Below are 19984 nucleotides of genomic sequence, written 5' to 3' on the forward strand. Positions count from 1 at the left end.
TCCCCAGGATGATCTGTTTTCATCCAACATTCCAATTGCATGCTGGCAAGTTATTTGCCTGCCATAAATGATCCTTTTGATAAAGGCAAAAAAAAATGAAATATAAGTTGATGATCGAGACTGGGGGGCTTGGAGAGGCAATGCGGAAGATTGTACCATCAGAACAATGAGTTGCTGGCCCCTATTCTCATTGCTGCATAAGCGATCTCTCTCTCCCTCCATGGAGAGAGAGAGAGACAGCAACTGTCCGAGATACCAAAGTGCTGGGTTATGGACTGTAGCTTCGATGGACTCTGGATCGAGATCTGTTTGGGAGTCTTGGGCATGGTGGGGTGGGGGTCAGTGGTTCTGCTGGAGCAAGAAGAGGTGGGGGGGTTGATGCTTTTGCTGCTGCTTGTGTGAAGGGAGGGGGCGTCAATCATTTTAATCATTCATTCTAAAGGGATCTTGTTTCATGGATGTCTGTGAAAAGTAAGAATTTCAGGTTGTATACATTCTCTGATAGTAAAATGAACCTTTGAAATTGCAGGGGTACATAGAAATAAGTGGGCAGGTGGGACAAATATTATTCCTTTGGACCAATATGGACCTACTGGGTTGAATGGCCTCCTTATGTATTATTATATAATAAGACTCATCATTCCTTACAATCAGCGTCAACAAACACAGAAAATTCTCTTGATGTAAAGCTCTTCAAATCGTAATTGACATGTCTCCCACCACAAACACCTGCTTCACTCCTTCATTATTGCAGCCCCAAATGACACCATATGACACCATTAACATTTGTTTATTTCATCAGTGTACTTTCCCGCAACTGTGCCCATTACATGATCCATCCAGATCACCTCATCTTCATTACATGCCAAAAAAGGCAGCTCTCCACATTTTTCCCTGTCCCTCGCAACACCACATTGCAATTCAATTGTGGCAATAGCTCTGAGTTCACATTCAATTCCCTCCGCAAATAACCCTGGAGTGCCAAGACGTCTGCGGCCTTTACAATCAACAATCTGCTGGGGAAACTCAGCACATCGAGCAGCTTCTGTGGGTGGAAAGGAATAGTCACTGTTTCAGATCAAAACCTTCCATCAGTTCCTCCAACAGATGTTGCTCCAGAGTCCATTATCTGCATCTGTTGCTTACATTAATCTTCTTGGGTTACACAAGCTGGTGTAAAACTTAGCAGCATGTTTAGTCCAAAGATAATCTTAGAATGACTTGCCACCATTCCAATTTTGCAAAAAAAACCCACAACCATAATGTTTCACTTTGTCACTCCTTATTGATTTCTGCCACGTCGTCGTTGCTGGTTTCCTGCTTAAATTTCCACATTCCTACTCACATCTTCTCCCGCATTGTCTCCCTCACTGTCTCCCTCACCTGTCACTTATGACCATGACCTGCTATGGTAAACCTTGTTGGGAGGAGTTCCTTTGAGAAATATTAGAACTTTACTGACATCAATTCTGTATAGTGAGCATATGGCCTCACAAAGTAGTAAATGATGAAATCTGAGTTGATGCACTTTTCCTTATGGGTACTGCTTTGGCACCTAGCTTGGTTTCCTACTCCCCGGCAAACCCACTGAATAAATAAGCTTTCACTGGTCTAGTTTCATTCACCCTTCATGTGCATCTCATTCCTTTTCTTCGAGAAGTAGAAAACTCAAACTGAACTAGGGATAACTGGAATGATATGAAATGAGGTGGTCAATGTCCGACTGTCACTTATTGAATGCTCGACTTCCAGGATGTATTCTATTAATTGAATATCAGACTTAAGTAGAAGCAGTGTAATGAGTGTTCCCAAAAACATCAATTGTGTCCTGAAACTTGTTTTTTTTAATCCAGGTTCCTGATTAAGGTACAGAAGCTGATGTTATCTTTGGGCCCAAAGCCACTAATTGTAAAATATGTGATGTTTATATTACCAACAATAGAATCTATAGATGTAAATTTGAACTCATGATCAGTTCTACTTCTTCATGACCACCAATGCAAGAAATGAAACTAATGTAAAGCTTTCCCCTTGTCCCTTGGCTATCTGAATAAGGTGAACAACAAAGAAAGGAGGAGACTGCATAATCAATCCTATTGTTGAAAAAACTTAAACACGAGGAAATCTGCAGATGCTGGAACTCCAAGCAACACACACAAAAATGCTGGTGAACACAGCAGGGCACAGGACACAGGGCCTAACGAAGGGTCTCAGTCCAAAATGTCGCCTTTACCTCTTCCTATAGATGCTGCCTGGCCCGCTGCGTTCACCGGCATTTTTTGTGTGTGTTGGTTGAAAAAACTTGCAGCTCACTAACTGGATTTTGTGTTGATAATGTAACAGCAAGGAGGAAACAGTACACTGGCACTTGAAACAGGAAACTGAAACCACCCAACTTACAAACTCTGGGAGCACTTTGCAAAGAATGTAGCGTAATGTGCTCGTAATGCTCTAAAAGAAAATTCTACTTCACTGGTGAATAAGAGACGTAATTGCTTCAACAGTTTCACTGAGAGAGTGGCAAACCCAGGGACAAATCTGAGCCTATGGTGTTACGTACCCCATAACTGGGTTGCCAAACTAGCAGAAATGGATCACTCAGTTGGAGTCTGGATTACTAGAACTAAGAAAGTTTTATTAAAGAAACAAGCAACACAGTAATCGAAAGGATAATAAATGCAACAGTTCAGCAATGATAAACACACATGTGCACAGAATTAAGATAACAGCATCAATCAAGCTCTATCATTGTCTAGGGGTAAATGACCAATTTCAAAGTGACACAAAAGTCCAGTTCGATTTAATAGTTCAGTTCGCAGTAATCGTTGCCATGGCGATGGACAATGTGGGGAGGAGGGAGAGAGAGAACGACTGATCATTCAGAAATGGCTTCCACTCACAGACCGGCGATGTTGCTCACAAGCAGCTTTCGGGCAGGTCCTTGGTGATGTCACCTGAGGTCACCGACTGTGACCCCTCCTCCAGATGCGGTCGATCCTCTGCAGTGAACCCGGCACCCAAGCGAGGGTGGACACACACCGGGTTCCCGCTGATCGTACCTTTCCACCCTGTGCGTTTAAGGTCCGGTACTTCCCACCGACTCGTGAGAGGCGCACCGCTTCCAGGGTCTCGTTACCTCGGGGTGTCGTGTGTGTCCTGCCTTAGCGAACCTGTCCCTTTTTATCCCCCTGCTGGGGTATCACCTGTCCATCACTTCAAACAGTTCAGGGTTCAAAGGGGGAGCCACTCCAGACAGCTCTCTCTCCCTTGTCCCTTCATTACACATCTCCAGATCGCCTGTCCATCACTTCAAACAGTTCAGGGTTCAAAGGGGGAGCCGCTCCAGACAGCTCTCTCTCCCGTCCCTTAATTACACATCTCCAGATGCTGCTTCATTGTTCCTTATCTCTCCTTCCCCTGAGGACAGGTGGCAGACCAACTGTTGATGCCACTGATGCTAACCCAGGCCAGCAAACATCTTAATTTTATGTGTATTCTCGTCACAATGGGTATAGACAATACCATGCCACAGGCCAACATTTTGGTCAAGTCCTTCCGAGCCATGAACAGATTGGCTAATATTTGGAAAGCGGTCCCAAGCTACTTGGCTTCTCTGATCCTTGATGATCATCTGCAGGCTTTGCTGAGACCACATTGTGAATGTTTGCAGAAAGTATTGAGCACACCTGGATTTGAAAAAGGAAGTATATATAAAAGTGTTCAATTACCCTTATCCTACTTAAGGAGAGCTGCTTTGAATGGGTACGAAGTGTAGGTTATTAAGAAAGGTCTACAAATAAGCCTACAGTAAGGGAAAAATTATGGGAATTATAATCAACCGCATCTTTGAAAAAGTGCAATGCACAAACTTAATCAAAATCCATTTCTTTTGTGTTGCCAGTGCAAATATTGCCAGTGCAGGTATACCAGAAGCTTAATCTAAAGCCTTAATCTGAAACCTTAGAAGCATCTGCCAAAGGGTTGGCTCTTCTCTAACAAGAACAACATTCAGCTTACAATGTCATCACAGAGCATCTGACTGTACTCCAACAGTTAACAGTCTCCAGAACACCACAGACTTGGATGACCTCTTACAAAGAATTGTGCAGTAATTCATGAAAAAAAAACTTGGAGATGGAGAATAATTCTGTCTGCTAACACTGGGCTGAAATTATCAGTGTGCTAATCTTCCCAAAATGAGGCCGCCCAGTGTTCATTTACATCTGGTGTTTGTGACTCGAAGAAGTTTCAACATAGAAGGGGTCGTTCATCACTGAGTGGCTGCTAGAATTGGAGAATCATAGAAGTGTAAGCAACAGAAACACGTCCGTTCAGTCCGACTCGCCCATGCTGACTGTGGCTGCTATCCACACTTATACACTTGCCTGCATTAGACCCATATCCATCCAGGCCTTTCCTATCCAAGTACCTGCCAAACACCCGATAAGCATTGTAGTTGTGTCTGCCCTGCTGTGTTGGTATTGGGTTTGAACATAGAACATAGAAATCTACAGCACATTACAGGCCCTTTGGCCCACAATGTTGTGCCGACCGTGTAATCCACTCTAGAAACTGCTAGAATTTCCCTACCACATAGCCCTCTATTTTTCTAAGCTCCATGTACCTATCCAAGAGGCTCTTAAAAGACCCCATTGTATCCGCTTCCACCACTGCCGACGGCAGTGTAATCCATGCACCCACCAATCTCTGTGCGAAAAACTTACCCCTGACGTCCCCTCGGTACCCATTTCCAAGCACCTTAAAACTATGCCCCCTCATGTTAGCCATTTCAGCCCTGGGAAAAAGCCTCTGGCTATCCACACAATCAATGTGGTGTGGTGGTTATCTGGAAAAATTTGCTATGTAGTGGTGCGATTGATATTCACTGTCCAGGGCCAGGGTGAGGAGTACCTTTTGCCAAGTTCAACTTTCTAAACACAGCAGCTGATGTGTCTAAAGATCAAAGAATTATTTGAGTAAATTAAACTTCCAATCGCAAAGTTGACCGCAAAGTTCTAAACTCAAATGAAGGTCTGAAACCATGTTCAATATAGACATCTACAGATAGCTTCCTAAAAGGAGGTTCTACTGTAGCCACCTACTCTCCAAAGTGGAGATCACTTCCTTGTTTATCCTCCACAGCAGGTTTAGCTGCCAATACCCACTATTAGAGCTGTGGGTCCCTCCTTCCTCCAAGAAGGAGATGCTTCCAGCTAACCAAGTAGTTTAAATATAGTTCATTTATTTTCAGTGATACATTTTTAAGTTAAGATAAAATTCTTAAAACACATTTAAAAATCAATATTTCCATATTATAAAAGATTTCTAAATTACAAATGATTTCCGAAACACAAAGGATTTCCACAACACAGGAACAATCCCTTTAAGCTAAAAAGAAATACCAGCGAGTTGCAAATAAAACCACCATCGCAGAAATTGAAGATAGAGGAATGGATTCTTGTTCACTCAGTCTTTCTGTCATTTTTCTTGATGTTCTTGGACCATTGCTAACCAGCCTGACTGCTCTCTTACATTTACAGTATACTGTTTTTTTTGCCACATGGGTGACTTCACACAGATGTGATATTTTAGATACCTTTCACACAGGTGGTCTAGAAGCTTCTGGGGACAGAATCTCCCAGGTATCCACAATTAACGTTATGAATGCTGACTCTGCACACAAGCCTTCCAACTATTAATAAATCAGTTATTCGATGTACTAAGTGATAGTATCAGTTTTGTTCGCAAGCTTCCTTGAATTAAATCACATAGCTAGTGTTGCCTGGTTTGATTCAAGTCCAATTAACATAACCCCAATGTCTTACACTATCTCCCTTAATCAATCAGCTCAGTGCTATGGGCCAGCATCCTGTGTCCTTTTTACTTCAGACTGATCATTGCTTGCCATTTGCATTAAGAACTGAGGACTGCCTCCTATTTAAACAAGTAGCAAAACAAAGAATACCAATTGGAAGTTTAATTTACTCAAAAACAACTCTTTGATCTTTAGACACATTAGTTGCTGTGCTTAGAAAGCTGAGCTTGGCAAAAAGCACACCCCACCCCCCCAGCCCTGGACAGTGAATATCAATCGCACCACTACCTGGTAAATTTTTCCAGATAACCAAACTTACTTCTGTGGAAAAACTTACTTCTCAAATCACCTTTAAATTTCTTCCCTCTCACTTTAAACCTGTGTACTATAGTTCTCGAGACTTGCCTGCTCTGGCCAATTCTGTGCATTTTGACAGAGTGACTCAATAAGTACAGTATTTCAGTTACAAATTGAATGTGTACTATGGAAGGCAACCAAACGAGAACAGAGCTGATGTCAAAACATCAGTGAAAGTTAACTTCACTAGAAACATAGGGAGTTTTATCATTACACAATCAGCAGGAACAGATGGTGTACACAAAGCCCAGAGGGTCTCTATGGTGTTAAATGTCAAAGGAGAGCAGGCCTCGACTCAATGCTGCTCTTTGAATGCACAACTACTCCTCCTATCACCACTCTCTAAAAGAAGTCTGTTCTTCCAGTTTGTTATCTGGTTACTCAAATTAGAAGACATGTTCTCAAGCACAAAAATACACTATTGGATTCTACATCATGCGGCGATTAACTTAAAAGAGGAAGTAAATGCTGTATTTGATTAAATATCTTTGCTAAAACTGTGTACCATTTCACATCCTGTATAAAAAAAAGTGTTGTGATCCAAGTGCAGCAGCTTACAGTGCAAAAATACTTAGTACGTACATCCTGCAGCCCTATCTTTATCAAAGGAAGCACAAGGCAGTAACTATCTTTATGCCATGGACCAAAACCATTAAGCAAGGGGTCTGTGAACCCCAGTTTGGGAACGTCTGATCTAAGGAGATGCTGGTCAAAAGTTAAATCCACTCACGTGGTTATATCTAAAACACTATAACACATTTCAGGCCGTTCGGCTCAAAGTTGTGGCAACATATTTTTAAGCCCATTGAGATCAATCTAACCCTTCCCTCCCATATAGTCCTCCATTTTTTAAAAAATCATCCATGTGACTATCCACAAGTTTCTTAAAAGCCCCTAAAGTATCGGCCTCGACCACCACCCCTGACAGGACGTTCTGTGTAAAAAAAAATCTGACTTCCAACCCTCTATATTTTCCTCCAATCACCTTAAAATTATTCACCCTGGTACTAGTCATTTTTGCCCTGGGGAAAAGTCTCTGGTTGCCCACTCATTCTATGCCTCTTATCATTATCATCTTACATACCTCTATAAAAATAAGATTTGAAAGCTTGTTGTTTTCTAGCGATAAAAAAAAATGAGGTAAAGGCAGTGTAAGCATGATTCAATATTTTGGCACTTTGTATTTGTAGCTTAGCTTAACTAGTTTCAGCAGCAAGTCCAAGGGAGCCAGGAAAGTTGTCCAAATACGTGGGGCTTTCACACCAGTCCTCATCACTCACCCAGCACTCCCACCCTGGCCTTTAAACTCCTGCCAACCCCCAGCAAAGCACGCGCACGCACACACACAACCCCGCTGCCCCCCCCCCCAACGTTTCTGGTTATCTTTTCTGAATGGAACTTTAATGGAATGGCACCAGATCTGGCCCAGAGAGATCACAGCCAATGTCACAGGTAAGACAATGATTGTGCTCAAGGAGATGAAAACGCACAATTGAAGCATTTCCTTAAATGGGAAAAGGCACCCAGAGGAATATAATCTAAAAAAAAAGTGTTTTTTCCAAATGAAAGCAACAGTAACTGCAAACATAAGATTAATTGCAGGAGCATCAGATGAAAATAAAGAGAGGGAAAAAGAATTCAGGAGAAAAGTTTAGCTGCCTACCAAAAAAAAAATTTAGGGAGGATGAAAAGAGTTAAACAGAATGACAGATAGTGTTCAAAAAGGAGCAGGTCTTCCAGGTTCACAAGTACATAAAAGTGAAAGGAAATGCTGAGAACTGCATGTCCTGTTCTGAACTTCATCAATAGAGGGACAGAGTATAAAAAGCAGGGAAGTCATGCTGAACGTTTATAAAACATTGGTCTGGCTTCAAATGGAGTAAAGCATTTAAATCTTTTCACCCCATTATCAAAAAGATACGAAGGCATTAAAGAGGGCTCTGAAAATGTTTATTAGAATGATTCCTGGAGCAAGGAACAATAGTTACAAGGATAAATCATAGAGGTTGGGGCTCTTTCCTTTACAGAAGGATGAGGAAAGATTTGATCAAAATGAATAAAATGGCATGGGGTCTGAGCAGAGTGGATAAAGTTCCTTTTGCACTGACAGTGAAAGGTTAAAGTTCACTGATATAAATGTTAATAGTTTCTTTTCTCCCACAGATACTGTATGACCCACTCATGTTCCTCCAGCAGATTGTAGCTCCAGATTTCACCATCTGCAGTCTCTTCAGCCTTCACTGTGCAGGTATAAATTAATTAGCAGGAGAATAAGGGGTATCTCAGAAAAAAAGCTTCTTTCCACAAAGAGTCATTGGAATCTGAATGCACTGCCTGCAAATCTGGGGGAGACAGGATTTATTGTGGAAATCAGATAAAAAAAATATGGCAAGGAGAATTTTGCAGGGCTTCAGAAAGAGTTAGGGGCAGCAGTGAGCTGTTCTGCTTGAAAGCCAGTCTCTACATGATGGGCTGAATGGTCTCATTTGTGCTTCAAGCAGGCTTTAATTAAACTGGTGCCTAAGAAAAACGTAGTAACCTGCCTCAGTGACAATCATCCAGCAGCACTTGTATCCACTGTGATGAACTGCTTTGAGAGATTGGTGATGAGACGTCAAATCCTGCTTGAGAAGCAACTTGGATCCACTCTAATTTGTCCACCAGCATAACAGGTCCAGAGCAGATGCCATCTCATTGGCTCTTCACTCACCCTAGAACATCTGGACATGAAGATGCACACATCAGGATGCTCTATCAACTGCATCTCGGTATTCAATACTATCACCCCTCAAAGCCAATCAATAAGCTCCAACACTTGGGCCTCAATGTCTCCTTGTGCAACTGGATTCTCAATTTCCTCACTTGCAGACCCCAGTCAATTAGCATTGACAGCAACATCATCTCCACAATCAACATCAGCACAGGTGCACCCAAAGGCTGTGTGCTTAACCCCTGCTCTACTCACTTTATCCTTATGACTGTGTGGCTAAGCACAGCTCCAAAGCCATATATAAGTTTGTTGATGACACCACTTTTGTTGGCCAAATCAAAGGTGGTAACAAATCAGCACACAGGAAGGAGATTGAAAATCTGGCTGAGTGGTGGCACAACAACAACCTCTCACTCAATGTCAGCAAGGCCAAGGAGCTGATTATTGACTTCAGGAGAAGGAAACCAGAAGCTTATGAGCCAGTCCTCAGAGGATCAGAAGTAGAGAGGGTCAGCAACATTAAATTCCTCAGTCATCATTTCCAGGGGATCTGTCCTGAGCTCAGCACGCAAGTGACTTTACAAAGGAAGAAAAGCAGTGCCAATGCTTTCTTAGAAGTTTGAGTGGATTCAGCATGTCATCTAAAACTTTGACAAACATTATATGTACTGTGGAGTGTAGATTGGCTGGTTGTATCACGGCCTGGTATGGAAACACCGAAGCCCTTGAATGGAAGAATCTGACACAGCCTAGCCCTCACCATCATTAAGCACATCTACATGGAGCACTGTTGCAGGAAAGCAGCATCCATCATCAGGGACTCCCGAAATCCAGGCCATGCTCGCTTCTCGGGGCTGTCATCCGGAAGGAGGTACAGGATACAAGAAGTTTCTTCAGATACAAAAAGTGTAAAAGAGAGGCAAAAATGGATAATGCACCACTGGAAAATGATGCTGGAGAGGAAGTAATGGGGGACAATGAAATGGCAGAAGAGCTGATTAAGTATTTTGCATCAGTCTTCACTGTGGAAGACACCAGCAGTATGGTGGAAGTTCCAGGTGTCAGGGGTCATGAAGTGTGTGAGGTTACCCTAACTAGAGAGAAGGTTCTTGGGAAACTGAAAGGTCTAAAGGTAGGTAAGTCACCTGGACCAAATGGTGTACCCCAGAGTTCTGAAAGTTGTGGCTGAAGAGATCAGGGAGGCATTAGTAATGATCTTTCAAGAATCACTAGATTCTGTAATGGTTTTGGAAGACTGGAAAGTTACAAATGTCACTCTACTCTTCAAAAACAGAGAGGCAGAAGAAAGGAACTTATAGGCCAGTTAGTCTGACCTCAATGGTTGGGACAATGTTGGAGTTGATTATTAAGGATGAGGTCTCAGGGTACTTAGAGGCACATGATCCAATAGGCCGTAGTCAGCATGGTTTCCTCAAGGGAAAATCTTCCCTGACAAATCTGTTGGACTACTTTGAAGAAATAACAAGCAGGACAATGGAGAATCGGTTGATGTTGTATACTTGGATTTTCAGAAGTCCTTTGATAAGGTGCCACACATGTGGCTGCTTTAACAAGTTACTAGCCCATGGTATTACAGGAAAGATCCTAGCATGGATTAGACAGTGACTGATAGGCAGGAAGCAAACAGTGGGAATAAGGGGAGCCTTTTCTGACTGGCTGCCAGTGACTAATGGTGTTCCACAGAAGTCTGTGTTGGGACCGATTCTTCTTACGTTATATGTCAATGATTTGGATGATGGAATTGATGGCTTTTTTGCAAAGTTTGGAGATGATATAAAGTGAGGTGGAGGGACAAGCAGTTTAGATGAAGTGGAGAGGCTACAGAAGGACTTAAACAGATTAGGAGAATGGGCAAAGAAATGGCAGATGGATTACAGTGTTTGGGAAGTGTATGACAGCATCTATTGAAAGGAATAAACAGTTGTCGTTGCAGTCTATCTTGTTGTGTGCAGTCTTCAGTTGATTCTATTGTGTATCTTTGTGCTTACTGCGAGAAAACGAATCTGTGTTGCATCTAGTGATAATAAATTTACTTTGAAAAACATCCTAAAGGGCCACTGTAGAGCAAATTATTTCCACTCAATTGATGGTTAATTTCATTTGAAGACTACAACAGCAGAGCTTCTGGATGGTGTAGTCTGAAGCTAACAGACACAACATTGATAGTGGAGAATTTTCATCATCATCTTTTTCTACCTCTGATTATCAGTGTTTAAAAGACACGTTGAATCGATTTGGAACTGTTCTAGACTGGTGAAATTCTTCTAAGGTTTTCAGGGGCATTTGGTCTCCATCCCCAGCCCTCCAAACAAAATGCCACATTGCTTATTACTTTTATAAACTGAAGCAAATATATTAAAAAAAAACAAAAGTTTACATGAATTTGACAACCCAGTAAAAAGAATTGCAGGAAAATCTAGCAGAAGCAGCAATTCCCACTGGTGATTACCTTTCTCCAAGGAAAGCGAAAGTCTGCTCCAGAGTCAACAAGCTGGGAAGGTCATCTGCAATATGATGTTTTCATATGATGTTTTCAGTAAATAAAAATGTGCTCTGCAATGGAAAACTACAGGCAACATTGATAAAGATGTTTTTACTCTCAAATGTCAACCAGAATTACCAGGGGGAGGGGGAGAGATGGCATTTTTCCTCCCAATAGTTCACAAGTTGTATGCTAGTTTGTGAAGTCATGCAAGAAAGGTTACAACAGACACATTCATCTGAACTGCTGCGGAAGGATAGAGGTGAAGGTTGGTAATCGAGTGGAATCAAAGCAGATAATGGTGGTACAGACAAGTTAAAATCTATGTATAGTACTCTGCTAAAGTCTTAGGCACATATATACAGCGAGTGTGCTTAAGAATTTTGCACAGTACTATAGTAATTTTATATATTGCACTGTACTACTGCAAAAAAACAAGTTTCATGACATATGTGAGTGGTAATAAACCTGAGTCTGATATGGGTCTCTATTGTGGACTGAGAGTGGGAAGGGGAAGGGACAGGGACAGGAGAATCATGGTTCGGAAAAGGGGAAGGAAGAGAGGAGGGAGTGGGAAGCACCAAAGAAACATTCTGTAATGATCAATAAACCAATTTGGAATCAAATAACCCTGCCTGGTGTTTCTGGGCTGGGTGTGTCTGCACCCATGCCACACTCTGCCCCTGGCACTCTTCCTCTACTACCTGTTCCACTGCGCCCCACCCTATTCCCAACATCATTAGCTCCCACTGGATTTACAAACTTGCTCTCTGCCCCATATTGTGCAATACAGTACTGTGCAAAAGTCATAGACACCCCTAGAGGTATATATGTGCCTTAGACTTTTGCACAGTACTGTGGATGTTGGAAAGTGTTGAATGGGCCACTCCTGCTATGAGCCATCAAGGCCAAAGACTATTCTGAGAATGAATACTAACCAAAGGTGTAATGTAAAAGGCCAGGTATGGGATAAAAAAAACAGGAATATGTCAAGAGTCCCAAAAAAAGCTGCTTCAGACAGGCCTGGAGATGATGCTGCCAGAAGCTGATGATTTAGTGTTATTCATTATTTCCAAGTTTGGCTATTACCAGACTTGGAAAAATTAACTAATAATGTAACACTCAAGTGTGAATTCCATTCTTTGACTTTTATCTTTTGTTCCATTCTTAAACTGTATGACACATATTCAACTCTTATTAAGGCAAGCCTGAAACAACAGCTTTTGAACTCACGGCATCTTGTGGTAACTTACAGTGGGGTTCACGGAACAGCCACTATTTATTTTGAATTGGCGTTGTGGGACTCAGTACATTTTCAGTTAAACAGTCATTCCAATCTTGCACATGCAAATTTCAGCATTCAGTTTGTTTCAGTCCTCTCTCATTCTTAACTTGCTATTTCAGATTTAATATCTCCTCCCATCTACATCTCCACCAGACAGATCTTTAGCACTCACTTTCAGCTAGCCACAACACCACTTACTCCATTTAATCTCAGTTGGTCTCCATCCTATGACAAACAACCCCTTTGTCCCCTCAGTCCCTCTCCCTTTGCTGTTTTATTCCTTGTGATATCAAAGAGCCCTGATAAAAGAGAAGTCAATAAGCATCAGTGAGAAAATATTTCAATGGCTGGACTCAAAGGCTACACAAAGAAAGGCAGAGATGGTTTTTGTATGTTAATTATCCCAGCCTGAAAAATTGCTGCCATAATTCCCACGGGAAATTTCCAGTCTGACCATCCTCTGCTTCTTTGAAAATGATGTTGCTTTCATTGATGGAAGAGCTAAATACAGCCAGATTGTTTGTTGTGGTGATGGGAAGAATGTGGCAATCACATTCATTTGTAGTATTATTCCAGCAAGAATTGCCTGTAGCCCCTGACACAGCCCAGAGTTCCAGACCAAGTAGGAGGACCTAGTCTATATCAGGACCTCACACGGTCTGAGAACATTTAGAAGTGACCTGAACACTTGGAGATCTGGCTTCCACTGGAAGGCAGAACTCCAATGGAATCTGATACTTTCACATTCCTATCTGAAATGACGGTATATGTGAGTAGTGACAACAGCAACTGTCAGCACCCCAATTCAACAATCATATCAGTAGCTTTGATCTCTAAGCTGACCCATGGAAATTAAAATTACAGACTCACACAAAAAAATTATCTCACAAGAACATCTTTTTCACCCCCAGGAATGAACCCACACGTAATATATCATCACACGATCACATGTAACAGCAAGACAACTTGACTTTGAAAGGGTTACTTCCATTAAAAATTGATTACTTTGCAGATGAACAGAATGTCCTTTATATTTGTGACCCTGTGTGATGGCACGGGTATGTTTCTGTGGGAAACCTGACACATATCTGTCAGATTAGGAAGATTCAGATTAATTGATTGATCACATGTATATCAAACCTACAGTGAAATGCATCGTTTGTATTAACAACCAGCACAACCCGTGATCGACTCCATTGCTTCTCTCCGACTGAGGCGTTGAAGGCGCAAGCCCATGATCGACCCCATTGCTTTTCTCCAATTGAGGCGTCAAGCAAGGTTGAGGACAAGAGCGGAGGACGGGTGGGTGTTTGGCGCAGTCTGCCTGTGTTTGACCGGTATTCCTCTCCCTCTCGCTAGCTGCTGTCGGAGGGAAGTACAGGAGTCTTGAGATCCATGTTGTAAGGATATCGAAGAGGTGGTGGACTCGTTTTGGGGGACTTTGTGGTTCATGTTGCATGTGTTCCTGGATTCTAGTTACTTTTTTTTTTTGCTGCTTTTGAGCAGTTTAATTGGGGCTATAGATGCAGTCTGGGGCACTTTAGCGAAGAATGTGGCTGCAATGGGCTAGTGGCACGACACTGAACCGAACACTACTGGCCTCCCGATTTGATGTTTGATATTCTACGTGGCGTTCGCTTGCTTTTTGCCGTTTGCGCAATTTGTTCTATTTTTCACGCGTTGGATGTTTGATGTTTTCTTGAACAGGTTCCATGGTGTTTCTTTTATTTGTGGCTGCCTGCAGGAAGATGAGGCTCAAAGATGTATTCTGTATACATACCTTGATAATAAATGTACTCTACAGGATGTGCTGAGGGCAGCCAGCAAGTGTCGCCATACATTCCTGTATCAACATTGTAACCCCACAATGTTCAGCGCAACAACAGCAAAACAAGCCCCCTTTCCTCCTTTCAGCTATCAGGCCTCGAGTTCTGGACTTCCAATCAATCTTCAGCTTCATTCTTTGATACCAACCCCAGGTCTTGCCAAAGACAGACCCTGTCCTCCAGCCTTAGATCACCAGACTCACCAACTCATGTACCCAAGGGGTCACCGGACCTTGTGCATCCCACTAATACTGCAGGGGACTTGCTGACCTGGGGGGGGGGGAGGGGGGTGATGCCACCAGCCCTCATTCTCAGCACTTCCCAGCCCAAAATCCGTCCACTGATATCCTTCGTACACAGCGTCACTAGCCTTCAAATGGGGAGTGAAGGGTGGAAGTTGAACTCTGCCTGATCTCCAACTCCCCACATTCCTGTTCTTAAGCTCTATCCTGACCTCTAACATCCCTCTCTGTCCATAAAACCATTCCTTTGTCCCTAAAGAACAACTAATTCTGAGCCACAGCCCCAGCGGGAACGCAGCTTGGCACCATTTTGACTGGAAGAGGTCAAAATTTAAACTGAAATTGGACGGTTAATCAATTCTTGGTTAAGATGACAAAGTGACAGCTAACTCTGTACATCATACAAAGCTGTATCTCATACCTGTTTGAAATCGAGTGAGTCCTAGACCAGCCGTTAACTGTGGCAGGACTTGCATGCTATAAACAGAGATAAGCTTTATGTACAATATTCTACACAGGTTTTGAATAGAGGGGGATTGAAATGTCACACCCATACTGACAACCTCCAATGCAAATGAACTCACAGTCACTGCTGGATATATAAGATCAGTCTTCCATACAGCGAGCCTAGGCAAAGCAAACTGCCCAGATAATATCCTTGAATGTGCCCTTATACTCTGTACTGATCAGCTGGAGGAGTTATCTGCAGACATTCTTAACCTTTCCCTGCTTCAACCTGGGGCTCCCCCTGCCCCTGCTGTAAGAGCACCAGTATCATCCCAGTACCTTAAAAACAAAGGTAGCATGCTTTAATGACTAGTTCCTAGTACTGACATTCACCATCATGAAGTGTTTTGAGAGATCAGACATGGCACTCATTAACTCCAGCCTCCCAGACCAACCTTAACACACTCCAATTTGCCTAACACCAAAACAGGTCAATGGCAGACGGCATCTCCCTGGCCCCGCACTCATCTACAGAGCATCTGGACAGTAAAAACGCCTAGATTAGACTATTGTTTACTGACTGCAGGCCAGCCTTCAATAGTGGTCCTCTGGAGGAGATCTCAGTTCACAGATACTTGGAATGCTCCCACACTCAGTTTATGGTTTCTCAGAAAATTACTCATACATCTCGCAAATAGGACTAGTTTATACGCTATAAAGGAAATGGTGTGGAAACAACAGGGCTATATTCAGTATATGAAAGAGGATGGGAAGAGGAGTGCTGGCAAAAAGATCAAGGATCAACTTCATTTGCCACATACCACACATTTACAAGTATTAGGAATTTGCTGTGGTGTGTTGGTGCAACTGGCAACAAAACACAACAACACACAACAACATTCAATAAAGAAATAATTATAAATAATAAAAAGTTAATTATGTTAGCGATTAAAGAGTGGACATGGAATAAAATGTGCATAAATAAAGAAATACCAGTATGTATTTACAATACAAGCAGCTTTAAGTGTCTACAGTGCAGTGTAATGATGGGGAAAAAGGCTACCGGGAATGGCTGATCAGATTAACTGCCTGGGGGAAAAGAAACTTTAGCACAAAGTTTTTGTTTTAATAGCCCTATAGCACTTAAAGAAGGGAGCTTTTGGAAAAGGCAGTTCGCAGGGTGGGTAGTATCTGCAATGATTTGTCCTACGCAGTTCTTTGTTCTGGACACATACATGTCCTGCAGAGATGGTAGACTGCAGCCAATGACCTTTTCTGCTAGTCTAACAGTTTGCTGTAGTTTTCATATTGTGAGAGGATGCTGCACTAAACCAGACAGTGGCGATCCCCTTATTCCCCCAATAGATGTACCATAAACCAATAAGCTAATGACCTTAAACACTGGCGAAGTTCCAGAAGACTGGAGGTGGCTGATGTCATTCCATTGTTCAAAGAGGGTAGCAAGGACAGGCCACTGAGCCTGACTTTAGTTGTAGGGAAGATACTGGCGAGAAATTTGAGGGACAAGCTCTACCATCGGTTGGATAGTCAATGCCTGATCAGGAATAGACAGTATAGGTTTGTGCGTGAGAGGTCATGTTTGATGAATTTTATGAAGTTTTTTTAAAAAGTGGTAACTAAGGAGATTGACGGCAGGGCAGTGGATGTTGTCTACTTGGACTTTTGTAAGGCCTTTGGCAAGGTCTTGCATGGCAAGACTGATCTGGAAGGTTAGGTTGCATGAGGTTCAGATACAGCTAGCAAGGTGGATTCAGAAATGGATGATAGGAAACAGAAGATGATGGCTGAAGGTCATTTTTTCATCTGGAGGCCTGTGATTAGCAGGGTGACTCACTGGTCAGTATTGGGACATAAGTTATTCATTGTTTCGGTAAATGAGTTAGATATGTGTTGTGGAACAGAATGACTCGGGTGTACTGAAAGTATTGTACAAGTAGACAGAGGAGTGGAAAAAAAGCATTTGGCAATCTGGACTCCTCTGCCAGGGCATCGAGTTTAGGAGAAGGGACATCATGTTGCAATTAATACAAGTAATTGGCAAGACTGCACTTGGAGTATTGTGACTTGTTTGGTTATCCTGTTATAAGAAAGACATAAGCAAGCTAGAGAGAGTGTAGAAGCGATTTATGCTGATGCTGCCATAGGGAGTGATTGGCTATGCTGGATCTTTATTCCCTGGAGCTCAAAAGAATGAGAAGTGACCTCATAGAAGTTTATAAAGTTATGAGAGGTACAGACAAGGTAGATGATCATAGTCTTTTCCCTATGGTTGGGAAGTCCAAAACTGGAGGGTATAGATACAGGATAGGAGGGGAGAGATTAAAAAAAAATCTGAGAGGTAACTTCACTACAAAGTGGGTACTGAATATCTGGAATGAGCTGATCCAGGTGGGTACAAGTGAAAACTTTAAGAGGCATTTGGATAGGCATATGGTGTGAGGGGTTCGGAGGGGTTATAGGCTGAATGCCAGCAACTGGAACTCAAACGGAAGATGCTGTGGTTAGCATGAAGTAGTTGGGCCAAAGGCCCTGTTTTCATGCTATATTAATCTATGACCCAAAACTAAACATGTAATGTTGATTTGCGACAGCTTAGTATTTTCAGTTTTGAATCAAATGGAACCAAGAACAAAAAAAAAAACCCTTTAGTGTACTGTTAAATGTGGAACATACCTGCGGGTACAAGAGTAGGAAGAGTAGGAGTTTACTGCATTTGCGTCATGTCACAAATGAAAGTAGAGCACTTGGTATTTCTATAAGAAAAAAAATTGTACAGTGAACAGTGAAACCATGTGAGAAGATAGAAACAACATGGAAAAATGTAAGATCAATAGCAAAAAACACGTTGGTGAAAAAGAGAGAAACGTAGACACAAGTTTTTCAGAATCATTCATCTTAAGTCTGATGTTTATAGATTTTTGTTAAACTGTGGAAAAAAAGTATGCATAGTTAAACTCTCAGATCAACCATTACAAAATGAAAGGTGCTGCTTTGCTTGTCTAGCACAACCTCTACCATCATGGAGGACACAGGCAGTGGGTACACAGGAACATTTCACCTGGAGATTCCTTCCAAACACACACCATCCTGACATGGAAATATAACACTGTTCCTTCATTGTTGCTGTGCCCAACTTCTGGAAGCTTCCTCCCCAACATTTATTTTGGAAATAAATCCCATAGCTCATAGGATCAAGCATTAAACCTTACATAACACACATATATTAGCCTTACTAACAGTGTACCTCCTCAAAAGGAGAAAATCGGCATGGTGTGCAGCAACTAGCACTGTTACCTCACAGATCCAGGGACCCCATTCAACACCGACCTTCGATACTATCCTTGGAGGGCTTGCACACTCTTTTTGCAACTGTGTGTTTCTGTCAGGTTCTCTGGTTGCCTCCCATGTCTCAAACACATGTTGGTAGGTTAGCTGGACACTATAAACCGCCCTTTTGTATTAAGTGGTAAAATAAATTAAAGCAGAGGTAATGGGTCTGTGAAAGAGAATAAATTTCAGGTTACAGAGGAACAAGGAGGGCGAATGGGACTGATGGGATTGCTTTACCAGGAGCTAGCATGCACCAAATATCCTTATTCAGTGCCATTATCAGTAAACCCAATCTTGTTAGCTATAGACCCAGCAGTCCAATTGCAAACATCAGCAAATGATGGAAGCTGTTGTTGACAGTGCCATCAAGCCAAATGTACCAATAACTTGTTCACTGACACCGAGTTTCTTTTCTTGTCTGGACAAATCAGCTCCAGACCTCCCTGTAGTCTTGGTCGAAATTCACACACGAGCCGAGTTCCAAAGTTGAGGTGCAAGTGACTGCCCTTACTACCAAGAGAGTATTTAAATAAGTGTAACATCAAGGAGCTATATAGATCCACCACCATAAGCAGCCATTCCCCCACCATCAGTACAGAGGCTACAGTGTGCACTGTTGATTCTAAATGCACAAGAGCTACTCACCTAACTTGCTTCATTGGCTTTCTCAAAACTGAAGTCAATATAAGGAAAGGCAAATACTCTCCTTCCCCCCCAAACAAAGGAAGCTGGCTGTGGCTTTTAGAGATCACGGTACCCCAGCACATCCCTGTAGAAGCTCCTCAGGGTCTGTGGCTGAACTATCTTCCATCACAAGGTGAGAAGTGATATATTCATTGATGATGGGGCCAAGTATAAATTCCATTCTAAATTTAACATTAAATAAAGATGTTTGTAGGAAAAACTGAACACCTAGTTATGGACATTAAGGGGCGAATAATTCATGCCACTAAAGAGCCTAGAACTGACTTTTGCCAAGAAGAAAGAATTTAACCACCTATGCTTGAAAATTAATGGCATTACCATCGGCCAACAGTCATTATTGACCAGAGATTCAACCACATTAGCCATGTTGAAATTTGGCCACAAGAACAGATGTGTATCTGGTAGTGAGCAAGACCTCAAAGCAATTTGGCTCTCTACAAAATGAATTAAGTGCATGATGGAACGCTCTCAAGTAGCCCACGCTCCATCAACCACCATAGACATTCATTCTTTCACCACTGGTACACAGAAGCTACAGCACTATCTAAACAGATAGCAGTTGCTCCACAGTCTTCTCCAATTGCATTCCTAAACTACAACTTCTATCAACAAAACAATTTATGATGTTCTCTTCAAAACTTGCGTGCACCACTTTTGTGATGTGGGGTTAATGGCTCTCTTTAATTTGGAACTTCCAGGACTTCAATAATATCCGTTTCAAACTTCCTTTAGGAAACAAAATC

The sequence above is a fragment of the Mobula birostris genome, chromosome 20 (assembly GCF_030028105.1).
Source record: "Mobula birostris isolate sMobBir1 chromosome 20, sMobBir1.hap1, whole genome shotgun sequence".
NCBI lineage: Eukaryota > Metazoa > Chordata > Chondrichthyes > Myliobatiformes > Myliobatidae > Mobula > Mobula birostris.